Genomic DNA, 25,450 nt, shown 5'->3' on the forward strand with positions numbered 1-25,450 from the left:
TAAGTGCCACAGAGCAGGGCACATTCCTTTAAGAAAAAGAAAGAGAAGATGTAACCTAGAAAGAGAGGGACACTCCCTGTACAGGTGAAGGCAAAGAATCACAGAGCTGCTGAGAGGAGCCAGTATATCTAAAATACGAAGAGAAGCATTGGTCAGAGAAATAGCAAATATCAAACTTTAGCTTAAGGAATCTTACAGAAGACAAGAGTCTCATGAAGAACTTAAAGCCACAAATGAAATTGAAAGAAACCCAAAATACTTCTTTTCTTATGCCAAATCTAAGGTGAAAACATCCAGCATTGGACACCCGCTTAGACGAGATGGGATTTACACAGATGGCAGCAACGAATTACTGACAATATGTAAAGTAAAAGGACACAAGTGCAACTAATGTGACGTTTTTATTGTGGCAACGTTTCGCTCTCCAGGAGCTTTGTCAAGCCGTTACAAACAGTACATGGACACAGAGGTTATATATAGGCTCAGAGTGAGGTGCAATACTAGTGGTAGTAGTAGTAGTGATACAAGTTGTAGTAGTAGTAGTGATACAAGTTGTAGTAGTAGTAGTACTAATACAATATGGTAGAACAATTAATTTGCACATGAGTAAAAGGATATAAAAGCTATTACTTGGGTAACATAAAAATAGGTTAGACAAATATTTTTATAGGAGGCTGGATAGAGAAGGCCTGTTTCAATGTTCATTCTCTGTAATGTGCTTGTGTAGTATTAACAGGAGAGACTATGTGATGGCAGGGTTTACTGTTTTCAGGAGGATTCTTGCTAAGACTTCAGAGATAGTGAAGCTGCCTTTGTTTTGTTTAATTGTATTAGAAACCGATTAGTGATGAGTCAAGGTACTTGCGTCTGCAGAAATTAGCTTCTTTGATCACTAATTGGGCATCCCTGAATTTCATGAGATCATTGGTGGCCTGGTGGCTAAAGCTCCCGCTTCACACACGGAGGGCCCGGGTTCGATTCCCGGCGGGTGGAAACATTTCGACACGTTTCTTTACACCTGTTGTCCTGTTCACCTAGCAGCAAATAGGTACCTGGGTGTTAGTCGACTGGTGTGGGTCGCATCCTGGGGGACAAGATTAAGGACCCCAATGGAAATAAGTTAGACAGTCCTCGATGACGCACTGACTTTCTTTGGTTATCCTGGGTGGCTAACCCTCCGGGGTTAAAAATCCGAACGAAATCTTACGCAGGTGTTGCTCAAGTTGTCATTCCTACATGCCGTCACATAGTCTCTCCTGCTAATACTACACAAGCACATTACAGAGAATGAACATTGAAACAGGCCTTCTCTATCCAGCCTCCAATAAAAATATTTGTCAAACCTATTTTTGAGTTTCCAATGCTCTATGTCTTGCATTATAATCATGCAGACCAAACGAAATGTAAACTTTGCCAGATGGACAATTGTCACACCTTGCATCGTTATGTACTGGAATGGGATAAAATTAATGAATTCAGAGACAACTTATTCAGAAATGTGAAAGTATTTTATCCACAAAGGTATACGTATTACAAACCATTCTTGAAAAATACCCTGACTTTGCTCACTGTAAATAAAGCATTACCACTTTTGTTTGCCTGTGTGTACTGACCTAACTGTGGTTGCAGGGGTCAATTCACAGTTCCTGGCCCTCTGTGTGTGTGTGTACTCACCTAATTAATGTTTGCATAAATAACTCATGAATGTGACCAAATATAAACATGTAAATAGATCATTACCACTGTAACTTGTTCAATTATCAAACGTTGCAGTTCAGTCACTCCCTGGACCCATTATGCATCTCTGCAGTTCTTTGACCACTCCCCACAGGATGAGTATGAGGTGCATAATGCTGTTAAACTTAAAAAAAAAAAAAAAAAAACTGTCAAACAGTATGCCTAAGAATTTTCATTCGTCTTGTCTTTCAATGTGTGTATTATTTATCCTCATGTTTACCTGAATATTTGTAGCTTTATTCCCAAACACTATCTAGACCATCTTATCAATACTGAGTGTGAATTTGTTGGTTTTGTCATTCAAGTAGATATTTTTAAGAGTTCCTTACTAACAGTTTTTGAGGACAACTGGATCTGAATTTACGATGACGTTAATTATTATTATTATAATCAAGGGGGAAGCGCTAAACCCGGAGGATTATACAGCGCCTGGGGGGGATGTGGAAGGCATTCAGGCTTAATTTGGGGAACTGGAGCACAGATCCAATTCCCTAAATCAAGAGCCCCTCACCAACATCAAGGAACCTTCCTTGAGGGGTACGATGACGTTAAGTGGATTAGATTTTGCCACCGAAGTGGCTAGTTTATTGTGCACCCCATATCCATCCTGTAGACGGTAGCACAAGAGCATATGGATACACAAAAGGCCTAGCTGAAGTAGACGAGAAATACTAGAGGGGCCTAGAACACTACCTTGTGGTACACCTATGTTGATAGGTCTGTCACAAGTTAGTGTCTGCTGTTATGATAGGACTTGATGTATGTGAGAGCATGGCCTCTTGTTTTCATAATGTTCTAATTTAAAAACAGGATATCGTGTTCTACATTATCAAAAGATTTTCAGTTAAGAGGCACCTTGGATATTCATTATCTCAAACAGTTAAACTCTCTTAGTGTATTCAGTAACCTACTTATAAAATTATGCATCTGCACACATTACTTAAAATATCTCCAAAGCAATAAACAGGACATAGTAATTACTTTGTATCAGGAAGCTATAAAAAATATGCCCAAGAAATTAGTACAGTAAAAATGGATTTAAAAAGTCTAAACTTACTCGCCATACAAAGCATCCATACTTATTATTGTGCCTACTACATACATAGAACACTAACTCAGATATAAACCCTCCCCTCAAACTTCTCCTTACCAACCTTAACAGAACACACGACCATAACACAAGACACAGATCACTCTTTGATGTTTCCAGTGTCCATCTCACACTATGTAAAAACTCAATGCATATAAAAGGCCCAAAAATTTGGAATTCATTACCAGTGAATACCAAAGAAACATTGTATATCAATTCAAGACTTCTAAAAACCACCTATTCACCCAAAACTAAATACACAGTACTTAATTTAAGTTTACCTACATAGTTAACACATCACTTTCTACTGCCTCAAAATATCATTACTCACTGTGTTACTCCCCTAGCCTTAGGACCCCATAAATAAATGCTCAAAGATTAATAAATTATCATATCTAATCTAATGCAAATATTGAATAACTTACATTTCATAAATGTATAACCTAGTTGTATAATTAGAGAAACCTTATCAAACTATGTTTTTATAGCATTAACTAATATAACAATACATTCTCTTAGATGTACTGTAACTCGCCTAATGACCATATAAACTGTTACTGCACTACAGACCATTGATTTGATTTGATTTGATCTCATTAATAAATTGTACACTACATATAGTAAATTGATCATTTTGTTATATTATTCACTGTAATGTTACAAAATTGTAAAACTATAATGCTTCAAAATTGAAATGTTCGAATTTCATTGTTTAAAATACTCAATTGTGCTTGATATTGTAAATTGTTTACTGTAACTTTTCCATTAATTAATTTTAAGCTGCCCATAATGCTCAGTATACAAGGGGCTTTTGACATGTACACCCAACTACTATAATAACTTGTACAACTATGTCGTATCATGTCCTAATAAACTATTATTATCATGAGTTCATCAACTAAAACTAACACAGGTCCCACCGAGACTCGAACTCGGATTGTTGGATTCAGAGTCCAAAGTGCTAACCATTACACCATGGGACCGATACTGACCGCCTGCCATGACTCTCTCACCGACCTTATTTTACTTTCAATATACGTTGTAACATACTCGTTAATTATTATTCATTATAACCTATGGTACAGAGATATCTTCCCGTACAACACTGATACCATGAGTATTATGGCAGGGATCATTGATTAAATTAAAAGAAGTTATGATAATGAAGATATAACAACACTTGTGTTTATGTAGCACTGTTAGTTAGTAGGACCAGCCTGGAGCCAGCGATGATTAATTATATTTATTTATGCTGTATGTACAAAATAAAGTTTTTAAAGATTACTTAAGATAAATTAGACTAGCAGCGTTATATGACCCTTGTGGGTTTAGCACTTAGTTATGATTATAATAGTATGAGTAATAGCTAATGAACAAATGATACATTTCAAAAGTATGACTTATTATTTTGAATAAATAAGAGATGGTGAAGATACAGGGAGTTAGTTATAGTAAAGATACAATGAATGGGACAAGATGTGTAACCAATTTTCTCTCTATGGGAGTTGGAGGAAGGCTGGTAAAACAGGGACAGAGCTGAAGGAAGACTGGAAGAACTGGGATAGAGTTGAAGGAAGGCTGGAAGAACAGGGACAGAGTTGAAGGAAGACTGGAAGAACAGGGACAGAGTTGAAGGAAGGCTGGAAGAACAGGGACAGAGCTGAAGGAAGACTGGAAGAACAGGGACAGAGTTGAAGAAAGACTAGAAGAACAGGGACAGAGTTGAAGGAAGACTGGAAGAACAGGGACAGAGTTCAAGAAAGACTGGAAGAACAGGGACAGAGTTGAAGAAAGACTGGCAGAACAGGGATAGACTTAAAGGAAGACTGGAAGAACTGGGATAGAGTTGAAGGAAGGCTGGAAGAACAGGGACAGAGTTGAAGGAAGACTGGAAGAACAGGGACAGAGTTGAAGGAAGATTGGAAGAACAGGGACAGAGTTGAAGGAAGACTGGAAGAACAGGGACAGAGTTGAAGGAAGACTGGAAGAACAGGGACAGAGTTGAAGGAAGACTGGAAGAACAGGGACAGAGTTGAAGGAAGACTGGAAGAACAGGGACAGAGTTGAAGGAAGACTGAAAGAACAGAGACAATTGAAGGAAGACTGAAAGAACAGGGACAGTTGAAGGAAGACTGGAAGAACAGGGACAGTTGAAGGAAGACTGGAAGAACAGGGACAGTTGAAGGAAGACTGGAAGAACAGGGACAGTTGAAGGAAGAATGGAAGAACAGGGACAGTTGAAGGAAGACTGAAGGAACAGGGACAATTGAAGGAAGACTGGAAGAGGGACAGTTGAAGGAAGACTGGAAGAACAGGGACAGAGTTGAAGGAAGGCTGGAAGAACAGGGACAGAGTTGAAGGAAGACTGAAAGAACAGGGACAATTGAAGGAAGACTGAAAGAACAGGGACAGTTGAAGGAAGACTGGAAGAACAGGGACAGTTGAAGGAAGACTGGAAGAACAGGGACAGTTGAAGGAAGACTGGAGGAACAGGGACAATTGAAGGAAGACTGGAAGAACAGGGACAGTTGAAGGAAGACTATAAGAACAGTGACAGAGTTGAAGGAAGACTGGAAGAACAGGGACAGTTGAAGGAAGACTGGAAGAACAGGGACAGTTGAAGGAAGACTGGAAGAACAGGGACAGTTGAAGGAAGACTGAAGGAACAGGGACAATTGAAGGAAGACTGGAAGAGGGACAGTTGAAGGAAGTTTGGAAGAACAGGGACAGAGTTGAAGGAAGGCTGGAAGAACAGGGACAGAGTTGAAGGAAGGCTGGAAGAACAGGGACAGAGTTGAAGGAAAACTGAAAGAGCAGGGACAATTGAAGGAAGACTGAAAGAACAGGGACAGTTGAAGGAAGACTGGAAGAACAGGGACAGTTGAAGGAAGACTGGAAGAACAGGGACAGTTGAAGGAAGACTGGAGGAACAGGGACAATTGAAGGAAGACTGGAAGAACAGGGACAGTTGAAGGAAGACTATAAGAACAGTGACAGAGTTGAAGGAAGACTGGAAGAACAGGGACAGAGTTGAAGGAAGACTGGAAGAACAGGGACAGAGTTGAAGGAAGACTGGAAGAACAGGGACAGTTGAAGGAAGACTGAAGGAACAGGGACAATTGAAGGAAGACTGGAAGAGGGACAGTTGAAGGAAGACTAGAAGAACAGGGACAGAGTTGAAGGAAGGCTGGAAGAACAGGGACAGAGTTGAAGGAAGGCTGGAAGAACAGGGATAGAGTTGAAGGAAGACTGAAAGAACAGGGACAGTTGAAGGAAGACTGAAAGAACAGGGACAGTTGAAGGAAGACTGGAAGAACAGGGACAGTTGAAGGAAGACTGGAAGAACAGGGACAGTTGAAGGAAGACTATAAGAACAGTGACAGAGTTGAAGGAAGACTGGAAGAACAGGGACAGAGTTGAAGGAAGACTGGAAGAACAGGGACAGAGTTGAAGGAAGACTGGAAGAACAGGGACAGAGTTGAAGGAAGACTGGAAGAACAGGGACAGAGTTGAAGACTGGAAGAACAGGGACAGAGTTGAAGGAAGACTGAAAGAACAGGGACAGTTGAAGGACGACTGAAAGAACAGGGACAGTTAAAGGAAGACTGGAAGAACAGGGACAGTTGAAGGAAGACTAGAAGAACAGGGACAGTTGAAGGAAGACTGAAGGAACAGGGACAATTGAAGGAAGACTGGAAGAGGGACAGCTGAAGGAAGACTGGAAGAACAGGGACAGAGTTGAAGGAAGGCTGGAAGAACAGGGACAGAGTTGAAGGAAGGCTGGAAGAACAGGGACAGAGTTGAAGGAAAACTGAAAGAACAGGGACAGTTGAAGGAAGACTGAAAGAACAGGGACAGTTGAAGGAAGACTGGAAGAACAGGGACAGTTGAAGACTGGAAGAACAGGGACAGTTGAAGGAAGACTGAAGGAACAGGGACAATTGAAGGAAGACTGGAAGAGGGACAGTTGAAGGAAGACTGGAAGAACAGGGACAGAGTTGAAGGAAGGCTGGAAGAACAGGGACAGAGTTGAAGGAAGGTTGGAAGAACAGGGACAAAGTTGAAGGAAGACTGAAAGAACAGGGACAGTTGAAGGAAGATTGAAAGATCAGGTACAGTTGAAGGAAGACTGGAAGAACAGGGACACTTGAAGGAAGACTGGAAGAACAGGGACAGTTGAAGGAAGACTGAAGGAACAGGGACAATTGAAGGAAGACTGGAAGAGGGACAGTTGAAGGAAGACTGGAAGAACAGGGACAGAGTTGAAGGAAGGCTGGAAGAACAGGGACAGAGTTGAAGGAAGGCTGGAAGAACAGGGATAGAGTTGAAGGAAGACTGAAAGAACAGGGACAGTTGAAGGAAGACTGAAAGAACAGGGACAGTTGAAGGAAGACTGGAAGAACAGGGACAGTTGAAGGAAGACTGGAAGAACAGGGACAGTTGAAGGAAGACTGGAAGAACAGGGACAGAGTTGAAGGAAGACTGGAAGAACAGGGACAGAGTTGAAGGAAGGCTGGAAGAACAGGGACAGAGTTGAAGGAAGGCTGGAAATGGGGAAGCAAGTGTAGTCAAAGATAAGATAAAACCAATATTGCAAACTAGAAATACCACAGGAAATAGCAAACAAGAGGACTCCACTAGCAATAGTGAGGATATATTACCAAAAACAACTGGTGGGAGCTCCATTGGTGGTGCTAGGGAGGATAGGAATAAGACAGGGAAACATGCACCAACAGGGAATACAGTCACAGAAACCCAAGGCAAACGGAAACCAAGCCTGTGCACATACTATGCACTTGGTATCTGCAGACATGGGAAATCTGGAAAAACAGACGGGACGTGCAACTATGACCACCCTAGAAAATGCCGTGCCCATATGAAAACAGGAAAATGCAAACTCCCTTCGTGTAAGCTTTTTCACCCTGAAATGTGTACCTCTTCAGTACAGGAAAGACTGTGCTATAACTTAAATTGCCAGACACACCATCTAAAGGGGACAAAAACATACAAAACATCCAGGCCACGGGAAGACCTGGGTAGCCACAGTCACTCAAGAGGGAGAGGTTTTTTAGTGCCAGGAAGGAAAAAAAACTGGCAGGAAATGGCAGAAATCGTACACCAAATCCAGTCATTCCTGGGGTGGAACCACAGTCGATGGCCTCCACTCCAAACCAACAGATACAGATACTAATGCCGGAAAAAAAATCCCCCCCCCAGTACCAACAATACCACCAGTCCGATGACATTCTTCTTTGCAAATATACAGGGTCTAAAGCCAGCAACAAACAACAAAATACCTTTCATCCGTGGACTGCTTGCAGAGGCAAAGGCAATGTTCGCGGCTTTCACTGAGACCCACATAAAGGATCACTTGGACAACGAAATATGGATCCCAGGTTACAACCTATACAGATGTGACAGAGTGAACAGGCAAAAGGGGGGGGGGTTGGCCTGTACATTGCAGAGTCACTTGTTTGCACAGAACTGCTTAATGCCTCAAATGATGTAGTGGAAGTTTTAGCAGTAAAGGTCGAGAGCCAAAACCTAGTCATTGTGGTAGTCTACAAGCCTCCGGATGCAACATCCCAGCAATTCCAGGAACAGCTGTTAAAAACTGACCACTGTCTGGAAAATCTTCCAGCTCCTGCACCCAACATCTTGCTCCTGGGGGATTTCAACTTAAGGCACCTAAAATGGAGGAATATAGCAAATAATATTGTTGCAGTAATAACACCAGGAGGCAGCTCTGATGAAAACTCACACTCACGCGAGCTTTTAAATCTCTGCACAAAATTCAATTTAAACCAGCAAATAATAGAGCCTACTAGACTGGAGAATACACTAGACCTCATCTGCACTAACAATGATGATCTGATAAGAAATGTCACCATATCAAAAACAATATACTCAGATCACAACATAATTGAGGTTCAGACATGTATGCGTGGAGCCCCAGACCGACATAATGAGATTAGTCACGAGGGAGCATTCGCCAAATTCAACTTCAATAACAAAAACATAAAGTGGGACCAAGTAAACCAAGTCCTAACCGATATAAGCTGGAAAGATATACTAAGCAACACAGACCCCAACTTATGCCTAGAACAGATTAACTTGGTGGCACTCGATGTATGCACAAGGCTTATTCCTCTAAGAAAAAGGAGGAGTAGATGTAAAAAAGAAAGTGACAGGCGCTCCCTTTACAGGCGACAGAAAAGAATAACAGAGCGGCTAAAAGAGGTCAATATATCTGAAATGCGTAGGGAGACACTGGTCAGAGAAATAGCAAGCATCGAACTTAAGCTAAAGGAATCTTATAGGAGTCAGGAATCGCGGGAAGAACTAAAAGCCATAAATGAAATCGAAAGAAACCCAAAGTATTTCTTCTCCTATGCCAAATCAAAGTCGAGAACAACGTCCAGTATTGGGCCCCTACTTAAACAAGATGGGTCCTACACAGATGACAGCAAGGAAATGAGTGAGCTACTCAAGTCCCATTATGACTCAGTTTTTAGCAAGCCACTAACCAGACTGAGAGTCGAAGATCAAACTGAATTTTTTATGAGAGAGCCACAGAATTTGGTTAACACAAGCCTATCCGATGTTATCCTGACGCCAAATGACTTCGAACAGGCGATAAATGACATGCCCATGCACTCTGCCCCAGGGCCAGACTCATGGAACTCCGTGTTCATCAAGAACTGCAAGAAGCCCCTATCACGAGCCTTTTCCATCCTATGGAGAGGGAGCATGGACACGGGGGTCATCCCACAGTTACTAAAAACAACAGACATAGCCCCACTCCACAAACGGGGCAGTAAAGCAACAGCAAAGAACTACAGACCGATAGCACTAACATCCCATATCATAAAAATCTTTGAAAGGGTCCTAAGAAGCAAGATCACCATCCATCTAGAAACCCATCAGTTACACAACCCAGGGCAACATGGGTTTAGAACAGGTCGCTCCTGTCTGTCTCAACTATTGGAACACTACGACAGGGTCCTAGATGCACTAGAAGACAAAAAGAATGCAGATGTAATATATACAGACTTTGCAAAAGCCTTCAGCAAGTGTGACCATGGCATAATAGCGCACAAAATGCGTGCTAAAGGAACAACAGGAAAAGTCGGTCGATGGATCTATAATTTCCTCACTAACAGAACACAGAGAGTAGTTGTCAACAGAGTAAAGTCCGAGGCAGCTACGGTGAAAAGCTCTGTTCCACAAGGCACAGTACTCGCTCCCATCTTGGTCCTCATCCTCATATCCGACATAGACAAGGATGTCAGCCACAGCACCGTGTCTTCCTTTGCAGATGACACCCGAATCTGCATGACAGTGTCTTCCATTGCAGACACTGCAAGGCTCCAGGTGGACATCAACCAAATCTTTCAGTGGGCTGCAGAAAACAATATGAAGTTCAACGATGAGAAATTTCAATTACTCAGATATGGTAAACACGAGGAAATTAAATCTTCATCAGAGTACAAAACAAATTCTGGCCACAAAATAGAGCGAAACACCAACGTCAAAGACCTGGGAGTGATCATGTCGGAGAATCTCACCTTCAAGGACCATAACATTGTATCAATCGCATCTGCTAGAAAAATGACAGGATGGATAATGAGAACCTTCAAAACTAGGGAGGCCAAGCCCATGATGGCACTCTTCAGGTCACTTGTTCTATCTAGGCTGGAATATTGCTGCACACTAAAAGCACCTTTCAAGGCAGGTGAAATTGCCGACCTAGAAAATGTACAGAGAACTTTCACGGCGCGCATAACGGAGATAAAACACCTCAATTACTGGGAGCGCTTGAGGTTCCTAAACCTGTATTCCCTGGAACGCAGGCGGGAGAGATACATGATTATATACACCTGGAAAATCCTAGAGGGACTAGTACCGAACTTGCACACGAAAATCACTCACTACGAAAGCAAAAGACTTGGCAGACGATGCAACATCCCCCCAATGAAAAGCAGGGGTGTCACTAGCACGTTAAGAGACCATACAATAAGTGTTAGGGCCCCGAGACTGTTCAACTGCCTCCCAGTATACATACCTGGAGTTTACCTGGAGAGAGTTTCGGGGGTCAACGCCCCCGCGGCCCGGTCTGTGACCAGGCCTCCTGGTGGATCAGCGCCTGATCAACCAGGCTGTTGCTGCTGGCTGCACGCAAACCAACGTACGAGCCACAGCCCGGCTGATCAGGAACTGACTTTAGGTGCTTGTCCAGTGCCAGCTTGAAGACTGCCAGGGGTCTGTTGGTAATCCCCCTTATGTGTGCTGGGAGGCAGTTGAACAGTCTCGGGCCCCTGACACTTATTGTATGGTCTCTTAACGTGCTAGTGACACCCCTGCTTTTCATTGGGGGGATGGTGCATCGTCTGCCAAGTCTTTTGCTTTCGTAGTGAGTGATTTTCGTGTGCAAGTTCGGTACTAGTCCCTCTAGGATTTTCCAGGTGTATATAATCATGTATCTCTCCCTCCTGCGTTCCAGGGAATACAGGTTTAGAAACCTCAAGCGCTCCCAGTAAGGGGGATTACCAACAGACCCCTGGGAGTCTTCAAGCTGGCACTGGACAAACACCTAAAGTCGGTTCCTGACCAGCCGGGCTGTGGCTCGTACGTTGGTTTGCGTGCAGCCAACAGTAACAGCCTGGTTGATCAGGCTCTGATCCACCAGGAGGCCTGGTCACAGACCGGGCCGCTGGGGCGTTGACCCCCGAAACTCTCTCCAGGTAAACATGGACAGAGTTGAAGGAAGACTGGAAGAACAGGGACAGAGTTGAAGGAAGACTGGAAGAACAGGGGCAGAGTTGAAGGAAGGCTGGAAGAACAGGGACAGAGTTGAAGGAAGACTGGAAGAACAGGGACAGAGTTGAAGGAAGACTGGAAGAACAGGGACAGAGTTGAAGGAAGACTGGAAGAACAGGGACAATTGAAGGAAGACTGGAAGAACAGGGACAGTTGAAGGAAGACTGGAAGAACAGGGACAGAGTTGAAGGAAGACTGAAAGAACAGGGACAGAGTTGAAGGAAGGCTGGATGAACAGGTACAGAGTTGAAGGAAGACTGAAAGAACAGGGACAGTTGAAGGAAGACTGAAAGAACAGGGACAGTTGAAGGAAGACTGGAAGAACAGGGACAGTTGAAGGAAGACTGGAAGAACAGGGACAGTTGAAGGAAGACTGGAGGAACAGGGACAATTGAAGGAAGACTGGAAGAACAGGGACAGTTGAAGGAAGACTGGAAGAACAGGGACAGAGTTGAAGGAAGACTGGAAGAACAGGGACAGAGTTGAAGGAAGACTGAAAGAACAGGGACAGTTGAAGGAAGACTGGAAGAACAGGGACAGTTGAAGGAAGACTGGAAGAACAGGGACAGTTGAAGGAAGACCTCTTTGCTGAACACTTTGCTACCAAAATGCAAGTTCCTGATCCAGCAAGGGACCCTCCTTGGCTAGCTGCAAGAACTGTGTCAAAACTGTAAGTGGTGACAATAAGGCAGGAGGAGGTGCATTTCCTTCTTAAATCGCTTGACCAAGAAAAGGCTGTGGGCCCAGACAAGTTGAGCCCAAGATTGTTGAGAAGATGTGCAGGCCAGCTAGCAGCACCTCTAACTCGCACTGCCTAGTACAGTGTAAATGGCCCTCTCTATGGAAAGAGGCAAATGTAGTCCCTGTTCACAAAAAGAAGAGCAGAGCAGAAATCAGCAACTACAGACCAGTGTCACTCCTGTCAATCACTGGTAAGATCCTTGAGACAATAATCTCAAGACAAATGACAGAGTTTTTTGACTACCACTCACTACTTTGTGATCGTCAATATTGCTTCAGGAAAGGTTACTCTGCTGCTGATCTGTTGTTAAACCTCTCCACTAAATGGCACCAGTCACTGGATGAATCCAAAGTCAGCTGTGTGGTAGCACTGGACATTGCTGGCGCTTTCGACTGAGTGTGGCACCAGGGCCTCTTAGCAAAACTTCAAGCACTGGGAATTGCAGGCTCTACGCTATGTCTCCTCAGTGATTACCTTCATGGTAGATCTCTAAGTGTAGTACTCAATGGAACGGAATCAGCAAGACATCCTATTGGGGCAAGTGTTCCACAAGGAAGCGTGCTGGGTCCATTGTTATGGAATGTCTACTTCAACGACCTTCTTCATCTCATCCCAGAATCACATGCATATGCAGACGACTGTACTGACATTCACTTATCCAAGAGAAGAAATGCCAGCTGCTCTAAGCTACATCAATCACCAGCTGAGAGCTATATCAGCTTGGGGAAATAGATGGCAAGTAACATTTGCACCTGAGAAAACGCAAATGATGATCGTTTCTAGGCACCATAATGGTAATGCTGGTGCAGTAGTAAGGATGAATGGGAGGGTGTGGCACCTGGAGAAGAAGTTGATATCCTTGGGGTGAAATTTGACTCCAAACTAACCATGAAGAACCATGTTGTAAATCTTGCAAACAAAGCAGCCAGGAAGCTTACAGCACTTCGCCGTATCTCGCATCTGCTTGCCAGTAGGGGTTGGAAGATCCTGTACGAGGCACAAGTACGCTCACACCTTGAGTATGCTCCACTTTCTTGGTCTGCCTGCCCCCCCTCTCATCTGCGACTGCTTGACAGAGTAGAGAACAGAGCACGACGTCTCATCTCTCGCCTGGACCCATCCTGGATAGACCTGGAGTTTACCTGGAGAGAGTTCCGGGGGTCAACGCCCCCGCGGCCCGGTCTGTGACCAGGCCTCCTGGTGGATCAGAGCCTGATCAACCAGGCTGTTGCTGCTGGCTGTACGCAAACCAACGTACGAGCCACAGCCCGGCTGGTCAGGAACCGACTTTAGGTGCTTGTCCAGTGCCAGCTTGAAGACTGCCAGGGGTCTGTTGGTAATCCCCCTTATGTATGCTGGAAGGCAGTTGAACAGTCTCGGGCCCCTGACACTTATTGTATGGTCTCTTAACGTGCTAGTGACACCCCTGCTTTTCATTGGGGGGATGTTGCATCGTCTGCCAAGTCTTTTGCTTTCGTAGTGAGTGATTTTCGTGTGCAAGTTCGGTACTAGTCCCTCTAGGATTTTCCAGCAGCAGAGCCTTCAACATAGGAGGGATGTGGGTGGCCTTACTGTTATGTACAAGGGCAATATTGTCAAAATACCACACTTGGATCCACTTCGAGGACAGCGTGAAACAAGCTTTTATGCCACAAGACGGGCAGAAAGCACCAACTTCACTCTGGCTGTACCCTTCTCCAGAACATCACTCCATCTGAGATCATACATACCCAGGATGACTCGAGTATGGAACACATTCGTACAGCATAATGATGTCAACGAGATAAAGTCAGTTGATCAAATGAAAATGCTGGCCCACAGATGGCTCCAACTTCATCCTGTTCCCTACTTGTATGTCTCATAACAATAAAAATGCTTTCAAATGAGCTGATGTAGGTAACAGCTCTTAGCTTGCCAATAAAGTTAGGAATCCTTAACATGTAAATAGCTGTCAATAGAGCTAGGGATCCTTAACCTTGTCAAACCCTGTGAAAAAAAAAACAGGGACAGTTGAAGGAAGGCTGGAGGAACAGGGACAATTGAAGGAAGACTGGAAGAACAGGGACAGTTGAAGGAAGACTGGAAGAATAGGGACAGAGTTGAAGGAAGCAGAGGCGTCGCTAGGGTTGATGTCACACGGGGTAGCATCTTTGGTGTCACCCGGGGTGGCATCTTTGGCGTCACCCGGGGTGGCATCTTTGGCGTCACCCCCATGAAATCCAAGGGCGGGGGGATAGGGGTAGTAACCTCCAGTTACATCACTGCTGCATGACCAGTGACTAACGTTTAGCAATGAGAACGTTTAAAGGCCATAAACCGAACTTTATTAATGATAAAATAAATAATCGTAGTAATATTGAGGAAATATAAACTCAAATACCACTTTGAGTATAGGCACCAGATCCTACATTTATTCATCTTGGACAATGAAACAAAAAAAACTTGAAAAATAAAGAAAAACACTAGTTCCGATTTAACCTTGAGTACAGGAACATCACAAAGAATCTGATATTTCATTTCCTTGCCTTCAATCCTGCAAAATCATCTATCACATCATCAAAATCAATTATTTTCCCTATATAGGCCTATTTGTACTATGTAAACCTATAATAGGCTATATAGAAACGAAGGATTTTTCTCTTAGGTTGCTGCTGCATGGTTTTGGTCATTAGTATTAGCTTCTTTAGAGGCTCTATGGTGTTACCCTTTAAATGGTGTCACCCGGGGCGGCCAGCCTTCACCCCCATACGACGCCCCTGGAAGGAGGGCTGGAAGAACAGGGACAGAATTGGATAAGCTCGTTTTGCTTTACGTAGCGTGTTATTGCTGTTTCAATTACGTTAGGGAGATGAAGTGCTTTTAACAATAGCTCTGAATCGATTGGCAGATAGGGGATCTTTCGATGCTTCAGGCAATGAATTCCAGATCTTAGGGCCTTTTATGAGCATTGACTTTTTCCACAAGTTGAGTCGGACATGGGAGATGTCAAACAGGGTTTCGTGTCTTGTGTTACGCCTGTCTGTTCTGTTGCAGCTATCAAGAAGTGATATATATATATATATATATATATATATATATATATATATATATATATATATATATATATATATCTATTTATATAATATATATATATATATATATATATATATATATATATATATATATGTGTGTGTGTGTGTGTGTGTGTGTGTGTGTGTGTGTGTGTGTGTGTGTGTGTGTGTGTGTGTGTGTGTGTGTGTGTGTGTGTGTGTGTGTGTGTATTAGGCACAGAAGGAGATTTTTTTAGATTTTGCCACCGAAGTGGCTAGTTTATTGTGCACCATATCCATCATGTAGACGTTAGTTTAATATGTTTATTATGCACCCCATACCCATCCTGTGGGCGGTAGTCAAAGGATTACAGAGGTACATAATTGGTCCAGGGACTGGACTCCAAAGTTTTGATAGCTGAGCAAGTTACAGAGGTAATGAACTCACAATTTACAAAGGTAATGAACTCCAGATAGGTCTAGTCACAATCATGACAAGTTACAAAGGTATTTACAGATTACAGAGGTACGTAATGGGTCCAGGGACTGGGAACGCAAGAGTATATGGATACACAATAGGCCTAGGAACTAGGCCCCAAGAGGGTTAACAGGTGTACATGTGGTTTTCTTTTATCTACATATCTACAGTTCACTTATCTGTTACAAGCAAATTTAGGAAAGCTTAGTATATCTGGTATCTTATTTTCATTAATAAGATATTTTGACATGTCACATAGGTTATTATACTGTCTATCTCTGTATTCCTCAATAAGTGGACAATTAAGCACATAGTGTTCAAGACAGTGACCATATGCCTGACCACATAATTTGCATTTAGTTTGATCATCATCTGTGTCTCCCAAACTGCCAGAAGTACTTGGAACCAAGCCTAAGCCAGGCCACTACAACATCAGTCAGTACTTGTAACCAAGGCTAAGCCTGGCCACTACAACATCAGTCAGTACTTGTAACCAAGCCTAAGCCTGGCCACTACAGCATCGGTCAGTATTTGTAACCAAGCCTAAGCCAGGCCACTACAACATCAGTCAGTACTTGTAGCCAAGCCTAAGCCAGGCCACTACAACATCAGTCAGTACTTATAGCCAAGCCTAAGCCTGGCCACTACAACATCAGTCAGTCTGTTCACATTGCAAGTTGCTCCATAAACATACTTATCTATGTTCATGTTATCATAGTGGGTTATAGATCTACTCAGGCTTCTAACTGCATTCCTATAACAATCATTTTCTTTATTTACTTCTCTCCTAATATTATTCCTAATGCTAGACACAGATATACCAAAGTTATATTCTACATTCTCCTTCTGGGTACTCTTCTTGGCTAACATATCAACTTTATCATGAAGGAGTAATCCAATGTGTGATGGGATCCATTGGAATGGCACAGAAGTACGAGTGCATATTTTGTATATTAAATAAGTTCAAGCTTCTGAAGAGTGGGGAGGTGTGTTGTCTGGCACAGCAGCGTTTTGTTGGGTTATTAATGGTTTTAAGTGAGCTGGTGAAGTAGATCACCAGACACAAAACCTATAGGTGAGGTAAGGGTTGATTAGAGTGGTATATATAATATCTTCATTTCTACAAGTACATGTACAAGGTATATAGACCATAGCTGACATCAATGACATACTACTATATAGAAAGCCACTTGTTATGCAGAGCATTTCCAGCAAATTAGGTCATTTTGTCCCGGGATGCGACCCACACCAGTCTACTAATACCCAAGTACCCATTTCACTGATGGGTGAACATAGACAACCGGGAATCGAACTCGGACATCAAGGTGTGAAGCGAGAGCTTTTGCCACCAGGTACATTGTACGTAGTGTTGTCTGAGGTACACAGTAATGTATGTATCTTGGAAAGGATGCCTACTGTTTTGAAGATCTCTCTGGCTGTGTTGGATGTGGGTATTAAATTTCAAGTTGCAGTCTATGTGTACACCTAAGAATTTACCCTCAGTGTTGATCATTATGTTTAGTTGGATATTTGAAGCTCTGTTCCCAAATATCATGTAGTAGGTTTTGTCAATATTTAAGTGGCTCTCGCTAGAGTTTAGTTTAATATCTTTATTAATGCACCCCATACCCACCCTTTCGGCGGTAAACAAAAGATTATAGAGGCATATAACAGGTCCAGGGACTGGGTCGCAAAGTTTTGATCTAAAGTTACAGTGGTAATGGACTATTTACATGTTTATATATTACAATTGTAATTAGCTATTTATGCAGAATTCCTAGAGAGGCGCCTTTTTATATACATATAAGACTATTTATAACCGGATCTAAAATAGACACAAGTCTCTGGGCTATGTCAGAGCGCCAAGTCCCAGGGAAACATTCGGATCTATTTTCACCCACACTAGCCATAAGAAGACCACGAAACATGAATATCCTCAGGTATACAGTTGGTTGATTAATATTGCACCATTATTCACTTGCAATGAGTTTACAGAACCTTAAACAAGAAATTCAGACAGATGTTATTTTTTTAATTACCATTACATATAAATGACGGTGAGGATATTTTTTTTATATGACACTTGGATATTTCAACAGGTTATAAATTGCCTGAAACACCAACCGCAGCTCATCATCCTAGCAGTGACAGTGCAAAACAAGATCACAGAGGTCTGTAAATAAGACATAATTTATGGCATCTGATTGAAAAAAATATTTCGTTCACCAGGGACTTTATCACTTCTCACAGAGATAAAAAAGTATATTGATTGACTGATGTTGGTTTGCCGGTACTTCCGGCCCGGGTCTTCTCCAGATGGCGACCCGGCGAAAAAAGTATATATGTAGTGAAGGTGTGAGGTGCGATGTACAGTTATTAACATGTAGACACGGGCGAGTGACGTCACCCGTCTTGTTCTAAACTCCTGCTAATTTGGTATAAATTATTTATATGCTTTAACCAATTTTTCAGCCAGTCAGGTGCAAGTAACTTCCACCTAACTGGTTTTGGACAGTAGCTTAGGCCGGTAGGTGACTTGGACCTGCCTAGAGCATGGGCCAGTAGGCCTGCGGCAGTGCTCCTTCCTTCTTATATTCTAATATATCTTGCTGAGGACTTGCATAAGATCACTGGTGAGTGGAGCATCAGCCTCACAAGTTTCCTGAGTATGAGAGGAAATACTTCTTACCACCAGACTGCCAAGTAACGGTGCCAAAACCTGGAAAAAATGTATCCCTGATTCACGAAAGAAATGTGGTGGCATGGTTATTTTCCCGTCCAACGCTTAGAACTCTGTATTTGTCTATATTATACTGCATCTGCCACTTCTCTGACCGCTGAATCAGTCTATTCAATCTTCCTGGAGTGCTCTAATGTCCTCGTCATAATGAATTCGACGGCCTATTTTCGTGTCATCGGCAAATTTGCTTATGTCGCCATTTCTTCCCTCATCTGTGTAAACTGTGAGTAACAAAGGATCCAACACTGACCCCTATGGAACACCGCTCGTGAGGCGCCGCCTCTCTGATTTCTCCACATTTATGCAAACTTTCTGCTGCCTACTTGGAGTTTACCTGGAGAGAGTTCCGGAGGTTAACGCCTCCGAGGCCCGGTCTGTGACCAGGCCTCATGGTGGATCAGAGCCTGATCAACCAGCCTGTTACTGCTGGCTGCACGCAATCCAACGTCAACTATGCCTGGAGTTTACCTGCTTACGTGCTACTCAAGTCCCAATATGACTCAGTTTTTAGCAAGCCGCTAACCAGACTGAGAGTCAAAGATCAAAATTAATTTTTTATGAGAGAGCCACAAAATTTGATTAACACAAGCCTATCCGATGTTATCCTGACGCCAAATGACTTCGAACAGGCGATAAATGACATGCCCATGTACTCTGCCCCAGGGCCAGACTCATGGAACTCCGTGTTCATCAAGAACTGCAAGAAGCCCCTATCACGAGCCTTTTCCATCCTATGGAGAGGGAGCATGGACACGGGGGTCATCCCACAGTTACTAAAAACAACAGACATAGCCCCACTCCACAAAGGGGGCAGTAAAGCAACAGCAAAGAACTACAGACCAATAGCACTAACATCCCATATCATAAAAATCTTTGAAAGGGTCCTAAGAAGCAAGATCACCACCCATCTAGAAACCCATCAGTTACACAACCCAGGGCAACATGGGTTTAGAACAGGTCGCTCCTGTCTGTCTCAACTATTGGATCACTACGACAAGGTCCTAAATGCATCAGAAGACAAAAAGAATGCAGATATAATATATACAGACTTTGCAAAAGCCTTCGACAAGTGTGACCATGGCGTAATAGCGCACAAAATGCGTGCTAAAGGAATAACAGGAAAAGTCGGTCGATGGATCTATAATTTCCTCACTAACAGAACACAGAGAGTAGTCGTCAACAGAGTAAAGTCCGAGGCAGCTACGGTGAAAAGCTCTGTTCCACAAGGCACAGTACTCGCTCCCATCTTGTTCCTCATCCTCATATCCGACATAGACAAGGATGTCAGCCACAGCACCGTGTCTTCCTTTGCAGATGACACCCGAATCTGCATGACAGTGTCTTCCATTGCAGACACTGCAAAGCTCCAGGCGGACATCAACCAAATCTTTCAGTGGGCTGCAGAAAACAATATGAAGTTCAACGATGAGAAATTTCAATTACTCAGATATGGTAAACATGAGGAAACTAAATCTTCATCAGAGTACAAAACAAATTCTGGCCACAAAATAGAGCGAAACACCAACGTCAAAGACCTGGGAGTGATCATGTCGGAGGATCTCACCTTCAAGGACCATAACATTGTATCAATCGCATCTGCTAGAAAAATGACAGGATGGATAATGAGAACCTTCAAAACTAGGGAGGCCAAGCCCATGATGACACTCTTCAGGTCACTTGTTCTATCTAGGCTGGAATATTGCTGCACACTAACAGCACCTTTCAAGGCAGGTGAAATTGCCGACCTAGAAAATGTACAGAGAACTTTCACGGCGCGCATAACGGAGATAAAACACCTCAATTATTGGGAGCGCTTGAGGTTCCTAAACCTGTATTCCCTGGAATGCAGGAGGGAGAGATACATGATTATATACACCTGGAAAATCCTAGAGGGACTAGTACCGAACTTGCACACGAAAATCACTCACTACGAAAGCAAAAGACTTGGCAGACGATGCACCATCCCCCCAATGAAAAGCAGGGGTGTCACTAGCACGTTAAGAGACCATACAATAAGTGTCAGGGGCCCGAGACTGTTCAACTGCCTCCCAGCACACATAAGGGGGATTACCAACAGACCCCTGGCAGTCTTCAAGCTGGCACTGGACAAGCACCTAAAGTCAGTTCCGCATCAGCCGGGCTGTGGCTCGTACGTTGGTTTGCGTGCAGCCAGCAGCAACAGCCTGGTTGATCAGGCTCTGATCCACCAGGAGGCCTGGTCACAGACCGGGCCGCGGGGGCGTTGACCCCCGGAACTCTCTCCAGGTAAACTCCAGGAGAGGGTTTCGGGGGTCAACGCACCCGCGGCTTGGTCTGAGACCAGGCCTCACGGTGGATCAGGGTCCGATCAACCAGGCTGTTACTACTGGCCGCACGCAAATTGACGTACGAACCACAGCCCGGTTGGTCAGGTACTGACTTTAGGTGCCTGCCCAGTGCCTTCTTAAAGACAGCCAGGGGTCTATTGGTAATCCCCCTTATGTAGGCTGGGAGGCAGTTGAACAGTCTTGGACCCCGGACACTTATTGTGTTGTCTCTCAATGTACTCGTTGCGCCCCTGCTTTTCATTGGGGGAATGTTGCATCTCCTGCCGAGTCTTTTGCCTATATCCAGGAAAAAAAATTCTCACTCAATATCCGTGTGCCTTAATTTTCCTCAATTGCCCCTGATGTGGAACTCTATCAAAAGCCTTGCTGAAGTCCATATACACAATATCACATTTATTACCATGATCTACCTCCTCAAATACCTCAGTGAAAAAAGTTGGTAAATTCGTGAGGCAAGAACGCCCCTTTGTAAAACCGTGCTGATACATTAATCACTTTATGCCTTTCAAGATAGCTACGACTTGCCTCGGCAATTATTGATTCCACAAATTTTCCCACTATGGAGGTTAGGCTTATTAGTCTATAATTCGAAGCTAAGGACCTGTCTCCTGCTTTGTAAATAGGTATCACATTTACTATTTTCCATTTGTCTTGCACTATGCCAATTTGTAGTGATATGCTGAAAAGATTATCCAAAGGTTTGCTAAGTTCTTCTTTACAGTCCTTTAAAACCCTTGCAAACAGTTCATCAGGGCCTTGGGATTTGTTAGGTTTTAATTTACCTATTTGTCTGAGGACCATGTCATTAGTTACCCTAATCGTGTATAGCTCATTCCTCGCCTAGCTGTCTGGGTGAGTGGTCGCTCCTCGCACCTCTCTGCCAACATAGCAAACAACCCAGTCTTTGGCGTTCGTTGAAGGGCGAACACTGTGGGTACTGAATTCGTGCATGGGTCCATCACGCCTATGATGGCCCAAGATTTGTTGCCCTTGATTCTGCAAGAAACTTACAGCATCGACGACAGAGATCTGTATAGTGTGGCTTTAAATGGATCGTTCTGCATATTCATGAAACTGCTACATGCGCAGACGTACGAGGGTCTAGTTGCAGTTTTAAGATCTCAGTATGGAAGTGTCCTCGGAAGTGAGCGTACAGCTTGTGGATGTCTCTCGACAGTATACGTGGGTGAGGGTGAGGAATGTGCCTTTTGAGGCGACCGAGGTGGACATTTGCCGGGCATTTGACAGGTATGGTGTCATACATGTTGCCCAACAAGGAAAGTGGGTTGCGGGGGCGTATGCGGGTACCCCAAGGGGGAAGTTACACCATCAAAATGACTGACAACCCATCCCGTCATACAACATACTGGATGATTTTAGAACTCAAGTCATGGTGACGTACGCTGGGCAGAAGCGGACGTGTTGAATTTGTAATTTGTAGTGACTATGATCATGTTGCAGCTGAGTGCGGCTCGCGTGGGTGGCCATGGAGGCCGGCTGGTGTTACGCCCACCAGAGCTGGGCAGGTGGTGCCTGAGCCCACCCAGGAGGAAGAAGATGGGCGTGGTCGACTATGGAGTGAGATAGTGGGGGCTAAGGGGGTGGAGCCTACCCTGGATGAGCTGATTCCAGAGCAGCCAGCGCTGCTGGTGGAGCAGAAGGAATCTGCGGGTGTCGAGGCCTTCACGGAGACGATGGAGACAATGATGCAGTCATTATTCCAGTCGGCCAAGGAGGTTACAGTTGCAGCTGCTAGAAAAATGACAGGATGGATAATGAGAACCTTCAAAACTAGGGAGGCCAAGCCCATGATGACACTCTTCAGGTCACTTGTTCTATCTAGGCTGGAATATTGCTGCACACTAACAGCACCTTTCAAGGCAGGTGAAATTGCTGATCTAGAAAATGTACAGAGAACCTTCACGGCGCGCATAACAGAGATAAAACACCTCAATTACTGGGAGCGCTTGAGGTTCCTAAACCTGTATTCCCTGGAACGCAGGCGAGAGAGATACATGATTATATACACCTGGAAAATCCTAGAGGGACTAGTACTGAACTTGCACATGAAAATCACTCACTACGAAAGCAAAAGACTTGACAGACGATGCAACATCCCCCCAATGAAAAGCAGGGGTGTCACTAGCACGTTAAGAGACCATACAATAAGTGTCAGGGGCCCGAGACTGTTCAACTGCCTCCCAGCATACATAAGGGGGATTACCAACAGACCCCTGGCAGTCTTCAAGCTGGCACTGGACAAACACCTAAAGTCGGTTCCTGACCAGCCGGGCTGTGGCTCGTACGTTGGTTTGCGTGCAGCCAGCAGCAACAGCCTGGTTGATCAGGCTCTGATCCACCAGGAGGCCTGGTCACAGACCGGGCCGTGGGAGCGTTGACCCCCGGAACTCTCTCCAGGTAAACTCCAGGTCCAGGGCCTGAGCAGACATCTGGGTGGGAGGTGGCTGTGAGTGATGCTGCACAAGTCGCGGATGAGCGGAAGCCTGGTGAGGCTGTTGAGCGGTCCATAGTCGTGGAGGTGCACCGTGAGGAGGACCCAGGTTCATTGATGGAGGAAGATACTGGCACCAGGAAACAGGCAGTGGTGATGTCCAAATCTGACGATGTGTTAAAGCCTGCCCAATGTCCGGGGAAGGTGTGGATGGAGAAGGATGGAAGTGGGGAGGGAGAAAAGCTACAGCTCCAGGCAGAGAAGGATGGCCCTGGAGTTATGAGTAGTGTGAGGGGCAAGGGAGGAGTGAAAGGCCCTGGTGAGCTTTTGAAGGGTGCTGTGGTACGGAGGGGGCATAAGCATTAGCAGACCTCAGGTGTATGACGCTGAATGCTAATGGGCTGTTTGGACAATTGAAGCATGTGTGGCTAAGTACGCTTTTGCATAGACACCATGTGGACGTGGTTTACTTACAGGAGCATAATTGGAAGGTAGGCAGAGTTTTGGAGGTGGAAGGTTACTGGAGTTATGTGGCACTTTTGGAGTATCTAAAAGGGAGGTCACCATCTTGATCTGGGAGGCAAGCCCGTTTGTGTTGCTCAGGAGCGAGAGGGGGTTGAGGGACGGGTTATTCACGTGGAGGGGTGGTGGGGAGGGAAACAGGTGGCTTTTGTGTGTGTGTACACACCGGCGGTGAATGTTGTAAGGGTTAAAAATGCTTTCGTGAAGGATAAGTTGGTTTATTTTTTGCCGTTTGTTACCTGGTGTGCCATGGGAGGTGGAGCATACGTTTGTGCAGGAGGGGTATGGGGGCAAGATTGGATTGTCTATATGTCACGAGGTGAGTGGATATCATCTCAGTTTGTACTGTGGATGCCCCTTTTTCGGATCATAAGGCTGTGGTAGCAGAGGTGGGGTGAGAGGAGTTAGCTAGGAGGCAGGTGGGTTACTGGAAATTGAATGTGAGGGTTCTCACAGATGAGGAGGGGGTGGGGGGGTGTGGAGTTATGGGCAGAGCTTTGGGAGGAGGGGAGGGTGGTTGATGATGTCGTAAGTTGGTGGGATAGTATTGCCAAGGCTAGGATTCAGTCATTTTATATAAAGGAGGGGAAGAGAATTAATCGCATGAGATATGGATTGTTGAATTGTCTGGAGCAGCGCTTATGGGATGGCTACCATAGTGGCGCTTTGCAGGGACAGTACCAGGTTGGGGAGATTGAGGACCTGAAGGAGAGGTTACGAGAGTTGCAGAATGAAAGGTTTGAGTTGGTGCGGGTACAGGAAGGTATGGATGAGGTGCTATGGGGGGATAGGCCATCGGCTTGTGTCCTGAGGGACCAACAACGACGTAGGAGGGCGACGAACATTATGCAGCTGGAGGTGTGTGGTGGGGAGGCAGGTTATTGGACGGGGCAGGTGCTCAGGTCGACGGAGGGCATGGGAATGTATGCTGACAGGTGGCATGAGCATTATTGGCATAGTAGAGGGGTGCAAGCTGAGCTGTTGTAGGGAAACCTTTAGAGGGTGGGGATAGAGTGGCATTGGGGGGGACATTGAGGAGGGAAAAATTTGGAGAGCATTGGAAGGTATGAGCTAGGTAAACTCCAGGGCAAGGCACCGGGTGTTGATGGGCTCCCATGTGAGTTTTATTTGGTGCACTGGGATCTGTTGAGGGGGTTTTTGGTCAGATTATTTAATGCGATGAAACAGGAGGGTTGTTTAGGGGCGAGGCAGGCGATTAGGGTGGTGGTTTTAATCCCGAAGGGGTCACACCAGTGGACCCTTAAAGATTACTGGGCGCTCTCCTTAAGGGGGATATGACAGAGGTGTATGAATGGAAAATGGGAATAAATAAAGATGCAATTAACGTGCTAAAAATATCTAACCAAGACAGGACTCACAGCAATGGCTTCAAGTTGGAAAAAAAATAGATTTAGAAAGAGTAATGAAGTCGTGGATGGGTAGAACAAACTCCCGAGCAACGTCATTGAACCTAAAACCTTGTATAGCTTTAAAAATAGGTTAGACAAGTACA

General features: G+C 44.4%; 1 protein-coding gene and 1 non-coding gene across 3 annotated transcripts in view; both read right to left on the minus strand.

Moving 5' to 3' along the window:
- The window catches only part of LOC128698055 (trypsin-1), a 65,827-nt gene that overhangs the window by 24,594 nt on the left and 15,783 nt on the right, over nt 1-25,450 (minus strand). The window lies entirely within an intron of this gene.
- TRNAQ-CUG (transfer RNA glutamine (anticodon CUG)) lies at nt 3,739-3,810 on the minus strand. Its single transcript has one exon. It is a non-coding gene; the product is annotated as a tRNA-Gln (tRNA).

The sequence above is a fragment of the Cherax quadricarinatus genome, chromosome 58, assembly GCF_038502225.1.
Source record: "Cherax quadricarinatus isolate ZL_2023a chromosome 58, ASM3850222v1, whole genome shotgun sequence".
Classification (NCBI taxonomy): domain Eukaryota; kingdom Metazoa; phylum Arthropoda; class Malacostraca; order Decapoda; family Parastacidae; genus Cherax; species Cherax quadricarinatus.